We start from the raw sequence: 8517 nt of genomic DNA, 5'->3' as shown, positions 1-8517 counted from the left end.
GTGACCCCGATGGAAATTGGTCCATCACCCCAACAGGGTCCTTCTTCCAGGACCAAGTCCTCCCTCAGCCAATCTGCAGGCTTGCTCCCCAAGCCTGCTGCTGGCAGTGAGGTGACCCCGATGGAAATTGGTCCATCACCCCAACAGGGTCCTTCTTCCAGGACCAAGTCCTCCACCAGCCAATCTGCAGGCTTGCTCCCCAAGCCTGCTGCTGGCAGTGAGGTGACCCCGATGGAAATTGGTCCATCACCCCAACAGGGTCCTTCTTCCAGGACCAAGTCCTCCACCAGCAAATCTGCAGGCTTGCTCCCCAAGCCTGCTGCTGGCAGTGAGGTGACCCCGATGGAAATTGGTCCATCACCCCAACAGGGTCCCTCTTCCAGGACCAAGTCCTCCACCAGCCAATCTGCAGGCTTGCTCCCCAAGCCTGCTGCTGGCAGTGAGGTGACCCCAATGGAAATTGGTCCATCACCCCAACAGGGTCCTTCTTCCAGGACCAAGTCCTCCACCAGCAAATCTGTAGGCTTGCTCCCCAAGCCTGCTGCTGGCAGTGAGGTGACCCCGATGGAAATTGGTCCATCACCCCAACAGGGTCCTTCTTCCAGGACCAAGTCCTCCCCCAGCCAATCTGCAGGCTTGCTCCCCAAGCCTGCTGCTGGCAGTTAGGTGACCCCGATGGAAATTGGTCCATCACCCCAACAGGGTCCTTCTCCCAGGACCACGTCCTCCACCAGCAAATCTGCAGGCTTGGTCCCCAAGCCTGCTGCTGGCAGTGAGGTGACCCCGATGGAAATTGGTCCATCACCCCAACAGGGTCCTTCTTCCAGGACCAAGTCCTCCACCAGCCAATCTGCAGGCTTGCTCCCCAAGCCTGCTGCTGGCAGTGAGGTGACCCCGATGGAAATTGGTCCATCACCCCAACAGGGTCCTTCTTCCAGGACCAAGTCCTCCACCAGCCAATCTGCAGGCTTGCTCCCCAAGCCTGCTGCTGGCAGTGAGGTGACCCCGATGGAAATTGGTCCATCACCCCAACAGGGTCCTTCTTCCAGGACCAAGTCCTCCACCAGCAAATCTGCAGGCTTGCTCCCCAAGCCTGCTGCTGGCAGTGAGGTGACCCCGATGGAAATTGGTCCATCACCCCAACAGGGTCCCTCTTCCAGGACCAAGTCCTCCACAAGCCAATCTGCAGGCTTGCTCCCCAAGCCTGCTGCTGGCAGTGAGGTGACCCCAATGGAAATTGGTCCATCACCCCAACAGGGTCCTTCTTCCAGGACCAAGTCCTCCACCAGCAAATCTGTAGGCTTGCTCCCCAAGCCTGCTGCTGGCAGTGAGGTGACCCCGATGGAAATTGGTCCATCACCCCAACAGGGTCCTTCTTCCAGGACCAAGTCCTCCCCCAGCCAATCTGCAGGCTTGCTCCCCAAGCCTGCTGCTGGCAGTTAGGTGACCCCGATGGAAATTGGTCCATCACCCCAACAGGGTCCTTCTCCCAGGACCACGTCCTCCACCAGCAAATCTGCAGGCTTGGTCCCCAAGCCTGCTGCTGGCAGTGAGGTGACCCCGATGGAAATTGGTCCATCACCCCAACAGGGTCCTTTTTCCAGGACCAAGTCCTCCACCAGCAAATCTGTAGGCTTGCTCCCCAAGCCTGCTGCTGGCAGTGAGGTGACCCCGATGGAAATTGGTCCATCACCCCAACAGGGTCCTTCTTCCAGGACCAAGTCCTCCACCAGCAAATATGTAGGCTTGCTCCCCAAGCCTGCTGCTGGCAGTGAAGTGACCCCGATGGAAATTGGTCCATCACCCCAACAGGGTCCTTCTTCCAGGACCAAGTCCTCCCCCAGCCAATCTGCAGGCTTGCTCCCCAAGCCTGCTGCTGGCAGTGAGGTGACCCCGATGGAAATTGGTCCATCTCCCCAACAGGGTCCTTCTTCCAGGACCAAGTCCTCCACCAGCCAATCTGCAGGCTTGCTCCCCAAGCCTGCTGCTGGCAGTGAGGTGACCCCGATGGAAATTGGTCCATCACCCCAACAGGGTCCTTCTTCCAGGACCAAGTCCTCCCCCAGCCAATCTGCAGGCTTGCTCCCCAAGCCTGCTGCTGGCAGTGAGGTGACCCCGATGGAAATTGGTCCATCACCCCAACAGGGTCCTTCTTCCTGGACCACGTCCTCCACCAGCAAATCTGCAGGCTTGCTCCACAAGCCTGCTGCTGGCAGTGAGGTGACCCCGATGGAAATTGGTCCATCACCCCAAAAGGGTCCTTCTTCCAGGACCAAGACCTCCACCAGCAAATCTGTAGGCTTGCTCCCCAAGCCTGCTGCTGGCAGTGAGGTGACCCCGATGGAAATTGGTCCATCACCCCAACAGGGTCCTTCTTCTAGGACCAAGTCCTCCACCAGCCAATCTGCAGGCTTGCTCCCCAAGCCTGCTGCTGGCAGTGAGGTGACCCCGATGGAAATTGGTCCATCACCCCAATAGGGTCCTTCTTCTAGGACCAAGTCCTCCCCCAGCAAATCTGCAGGCTTGCTCCCCAAGCCTGCTGCTGGTAGTGAGGTCACCCCCATGGAAATTGGTCCATCACCCCAGGAGGATGCTCACTCAAAGGTCGTAGCGACAGACACATCTACACACCTGCATCCTGCTGCTCACATGGGTGTCACAGCAAGGGGTACATCACAGGTCCCCCAGTCGCTCCTTCTGGAAACAATCTTGAGCAGCGGACAGCCCCGAGTGTTCCCTCAGACATCTCAGGCACCCGTCACTGGCAGCACTATACCTACCAGACAAGCCATGAGCCAGCCTGTGGTGTGTGCATCAGGCTCAAACCCCACATCAAACTTAGCGGTTCAACCTGGAGCCACTAGCAGGCTGACATCCTCAGCCCTCCGTGGACAGCAGCCTGTCACAACAAGTTCCAAATGTTCATCCCAGACAGCCAATGTGGCAGCTCCAGCTTCGGGCCCAGGCTCAAGCTCCTCTGGGGTTAAGCCAGTGGGCACCAATTCATACCTTTCATCTGTCCTCAAGAGCTCAGGACAAAGACAGGCAGTTTTAGAGCCCAGTTCCATCTTTGGAGCAATAAACCTGGGGGCAGACACAAAGAGGCCCCTTCAAAAACGCAGCGGAACAGGCTTGGGAATGAGCACCAGAGCTACTGGTACACAGAGCAATTCCACAATGAAGGTGGGATCCAGCCCTGGCAAGCCAAGCCCTGCGGTTGCAGGCTCTTCTGCACCCACCCTAAAACACCAGGACCCCGGAGCCACAGCTACCTCCAACAGACAGCAGATTCCTGGGAGCTCGCCCAAGCAGGGCTCCTCGATGGCAGGTGGAGGGCTGGCTACCAGTGACAGGCAGGCTTCTGGTTCCAGCACAGGCTCTGCTAATGCTCAGAATCCTGGGCCTCCTCACACGTCCAAAACACAGACCAAGCATCTCTTATCTACTCGTGCTACCTCACCCTCTGCTAAGAAACACTTATCAGATGGCAACAAGCGACCTCACACCAGGTCCAGTTCCTCTGACTCAGATACATGAAGGCGGGGCTAAGAGGAAGTAGCCAGTATGTACTTCCTCCCAGGGGGGCCTTTCTTGTACTCTGTCTAGGCCCTATTCTAAAACCTCCTCCTGAACACGCTGATCCTGGTGCAATCTAGGGACCAGACATGTACGATCTAAATGATCGAGGAGACCTGTTGTAAACCGAGTCCAGAGAGGAAGATGAGCACAAAGAATGGTCCTTGTGGGAGTGAATAGTGAGCTTGAACTCAACATGCTGAACTGTTTCTAGGTAAGATTACTCTGAGACAACAAACTGGTGTCAACAGTTACTCAAGATCAGAGGTCAGGATTGAAGGTGGAGCCACAGAATGACATGTGTGCCAAAGCCTGCTCTAGCAGTCATTGGCGAGTCCTGGGAAACCGCCCCCCCCACCCACCCCGCGCAGCTCAGCGGGTGTTAAGCGGGCTCTTGGTCATTTCCAGTGGTGATGTCTCAAGGTGAAGCAATGTCTTGAGGTGAAGTGTTGAGATGTGTTTGAAAACGACGAGCTCTTGGGGAAGGCTGAGGTTTCACTGGATACTCGGCTGGATTAGTGGACACCCCCCATCCCCACACCACCCTGAGAAGCTCACAGAGGGATGCTGAGGATGCAAGGACATTCTATAATCCATGGTGGCCCTCAGTGACCTAGTTAACCATGTGATTCGTTGGCTACCGGACATGCGGGGGTTTACCAGCCTGGGAGGCTGATCTGGTACAGCAAGCACATGTCTGGGTTGTTGTGACTTGCATTGTACGCTTGTGGGCATCCACCTGGAGTCCTTAGGACAGCATTCCCACGGAAGTTTCTTGGTGGTTCCCTGTATTTGACACAAAGAAGTAGCTTATTTCCCAAAACTTTGTCTGGTGCTGCAGGACATTACAATGTGAGGATCTGTAGCTTAATTTAGGGTAGGAGGAAAACATGTGTGCAGATTGAGAGCCTTTTCATGCTTGTTGACTTGTTGAATGCAAACCAGATTGATTTAAGCAAGCTTTTCCCATTGTGCCTTGAGATGGGGAAGCAAAGTTACACTGACCTGAGGCTGTTTGCGCATGCCTGGGTGAAAAGTCTATGAGGAATGTACGGCCGAGGCCACCCTAAAACAATGACACACTTCCCATTCCTTAGTCTCTAAATGACTTAGTATATGCTAAAGTACTAAATGAAAACCATTTTAGGAACTGAGTTAAAAGTCATAGCATGGGCTAAAAAGCAAGAGTGAAAACAGGATGATTGGTAATAGGTTTTTGTGTTTTGTTTTGTTTTAAAAGAAAAAAAAGAGAGAATAGTTTTGTCTTCAAGTAAAATGTCTGGTTGTGCCAAAATATAAAGGATAGTAAAGCCCAACTTGAGGGGATGTAGTAAGTTATAAAAAGTTTTTAAAAAAATAAACTTAATTTGCCTTAGTTTTCAATACCAGCAAATACTGCGTATGGTAAAAAGCAATGAGGTGTTTTAAAATCTTTACAGAGTAGATCAATGGTGGTGGATTATTCACAGGATAGTGAAAAAGGCTGGTAAACCTCTTCACTGCAGAATGCCATCTGACTGATAATACCTTGTATTAAAAAAGGAGGGAGAATCATAGTCTTTAAAAAGGTATAAACAGAGTGGACTCCAAACCCTGTGTCATGGCAGGTTTATAATGCCAATCAGTTCAAGTAAATGTTAACTATTATGTGAAATATATTTGGCCAGATAGAGGAAATGTTCCCCAAAACAAGACCAGATTGGGACCCTAATACCTCTGCAGGAGATAGGAGCCTCACCCAATACTGCTCAACACTATAAAAGGGTCTGAAAGATGCAGGGGAAAAAAGCCTACCAATTTGTCTAAAGTCACTAAGGTTAAACAGGGGCCTAAAGAAAGCCCTACTGCCTTTCTTGAAAGGCTGCAAGAGGCTTACCAGGTGTACACACCCATAAACCCCAGCGCCCCGGCTAATCAGGCGGCTCTTGTTATGCAGTTTGTAGCACAGTCAGCTCCTAATATTAGAAAAAAGTTGCAAAAATTAGAAGGCTTTGAGGGTAAATCTCTCTCTGAGCTCCTGCCGGTGGCCCAAAAAGTTTTTGACAACAGAGAAGATCCAGCTGAGGCAACCCGAGATCTTACTCAAAAAATGGCAAAGGTGCTTCTAGCAACAGAAGCCAGGGCCCGCCGCACCTGGAGCCACCCCACCCCCCCCCCCCGCCAAAAAAAGAAAAAAGGAGATTTCGGCCAAACACAGCGAAGGCCCACCCAGCCGCGTTTAGGAAAGGATAAGTGTGCTGTGTTCAAGGAAGAAGGGCACTGGAAAAGCGAGTGCCCTAACCGAGGACAATGGAAACCCAAGAAACCCTCCATCCCTGTCTTAGTGGAGGAGCTGGAGTGACGGGGCCGGGGTTCAGCACACCCCCCACCCCCCTAAGCCCAGGGTAACTCTCATGGTGGAAAACAAACCAATCAATTTTTTAGTAAACACCGGAGCAACCCATTCAGTGCTCACCTCACCTATTGGCCCCCTCTCCAAGGACACTGCTAAAATTATTGGGGCCACGGGAAAAGTGAAGACATATCCATGGTCGTCAGCTAGAATTTCTAACCTGGGAAAAGGAACTGTGACTCACTCTTTCTTAGTCATTCCAGAATGTCCCACCCCCCTCCTGGGAGGAGACCTGCTCAGCAAGCTGAAGGCCACTATTTCCTTCAAAAAAGACTCCATGCAGGTACTAACGGGGGTCGGGGCCCTGCTGGTTTCGTTTCCAATTAAAGAAGATGAAAGATCTTAGCACAAGTAACTCCATTTTGATTTGGGAACTATGTTAAGTTCTTGAAACTTACCCTGTACCTACCCCCCCTCCCTTGAATAAAACCAGCATATTTTTACTAACAGCATGCTTGCTCAGTCAGCTTGCCCAACTCCCCCTCAACTCCCAGAAAATTTTAACAATTACTTCCTTTTCTTACAATCCCTTGTGTAAGCATAGTTATCCCCCTTTTTTCCCCTGTGCCTGTCAGAAAGGGGTATAAAAACACCACTCAAACTTCCCTCTGCGCGGCTTCAATAAAGCCTGCTTCTAAAACTTTCTTAATTGGATCTCTGGTTCTGTTTCGCTCCCAAATAAACCTTGCATTATGGTGTCGAGAACCTGGGATAGGTGTGTGGCTCCCCCCTCTTTTGGGGGTCCCCTGAGAGCCCCCCTATCTCCCCCAAATCTCCAGGACCTTCAGCTCTTGGATGCGTTCAACACCAACCTGCAGCTGCCCTGGTGAGTTCCCTTTTTTCTTTCCACTTCCCTCTATTCATCCAAGCTTGGTTTCGGTTTTTGAGCTCCGCCGGAGCCTTCCCATCCAAGAAGCTGCCGCGCCGGGAATTCTCCTTCCGTTGGCCCCAGGGGCCTTGGGCAGTGATTGTTCTTGAGACGTCTTGGCAATCCCTTCCCCACGTCTTTCACTGCTGTCCCAGCCAGGACTCACTTAGGGATACCTGAGTGACTCCTGCCTGGTCCTGCTCACCAGGAAAACCGAAACCTTGTTTTTGCTCACTCCCTCTCCCCCTTTCCGTGTGGCCTTTTACCTAATGCACTGGCATTCACTTTCTGAAGGTCCCACCACTGACAGGACTATTGGCAATAAGGCCTCGCGGCATCTGCCCCCTCCAGACTGGACTAACTCTCAGAGGATTAGCCTAGAGCTGTTTAACCTGGCTGTGTACTTCCTATTCACACCTCTGCAGTGTCTGTAAGCTGCATCTCTATGTCTTCTCCTCCCTCTTATTCTCACCATGGGCGCCGGGCGCCTCCCCCTCAGACTGGACTAACTCTCATAGAGTTAGCCTAGAACTGTTTTTACCTGGCTGTGTGTTTCCTATTCACACCTCTGCAGTGTCTGTAAGCTGAATCTCTTTATCTTACTCTCACCATGGGCACCGGGCAGTCCAAAATTGACCCATTGACTCCACTGGGATGTCTCTTAAAAAACTTCTCCAGCCTGGGGTACAGCCAGACCTTGTGAAAGAAAAAAACGTGTTTTTCTTTCCCAAGTTGCCTGGCCCAAGTATCAGCTCGATAACCAGTTGCGTTGGCCTCCGACTGGCACTTTCAATTTCAACGTTTCACAGGACCTGGACAATTTCTGCAGGAGGACTGGTAAGGATTCTGAAGTCCCCTATGTGCAGGCTTTTTGAAGCTTGCGTTCCGCGCTCCCACCCCGAGCTCTGTAGCCACTGTTCCACCCACCAAATACTGTTAGCGCAATCCCCTCAGCAGAAGAACCTTAACATTCAAACCCCTGAAGAGCCAGCCAAGCTCCTCAGCACGCCGCTCTTGCCACCCTATCAGTCTCCCCTGCCCACTGCGCCTTCCTGTCATCCGTCCAATAGTTCTCCCCTATCCTCATCGGTCGCCTCTCCGTCCGATAGTTCTCCCCTGTCCTCATTGGTCGCCTCTCATACCCGTTCTCGCAACCCTCCTGCTGCCCTTTGCCCACTAAGGGAGATTGTGGGAACAGAGGGACTCATCCAAGTCCATGTCCCTTTTTCCTTACAGGACCTGTCACAGATAAAGACCCACCTGGGCTCTTTCTCAGCAAACCTCTCTCAATTTATTAAAATATTTACTTACCTTACCCAAATGTATAATTTTACCTGGCATAACACCCAAGTAATCCTTGCTTCTACCTATACCACCGAAAAGAGCGTGAGCAAGTCTCTGATGCAGGTCGCCAGCTAGCAAACAAAGACCACGCTATCAACTCAAATGTCCCCTTGAAGGCACATGCCATCCCACTAAAAAACCCCGGTTAGAATTATCAGCCTGGCCAGGGGTCCGACCTTCCCCACAAAAAACAACCTAATGCTCTGATACCTCATTCAAAGCTTAGAAACCGTTGCCTGCAAGGTTGTCAACTGTGGCAAACTAAGGAGAGTCACCCAAAAGGCAGATAAGAAGCCTGCTCTCTTTCTTAACCGCCTCCAGGAGGCACTCACAGAGT

Source organism: Tenrec ecaudatus, unplaced genomic scaffold (assembly GCF_050624435.1).
Source record: "Tenrec ecaudatus isolate mTenEca1 unplaced genomic scaffold, mTenEca1.hap1 Scaffold_222, whole genome shotgun sequence".
Lineage (NCBI taxonomy): Eukaryota > Metazoa > Chordata > Mammalia > Afrosoricida > Tenrecidae > Tenrec > Tenrec ecaudatus.
The sequence above is the reverse complement of the archived record's forward strand: the minus strand, read 5'-3'. Positions refer to the sequence as shown.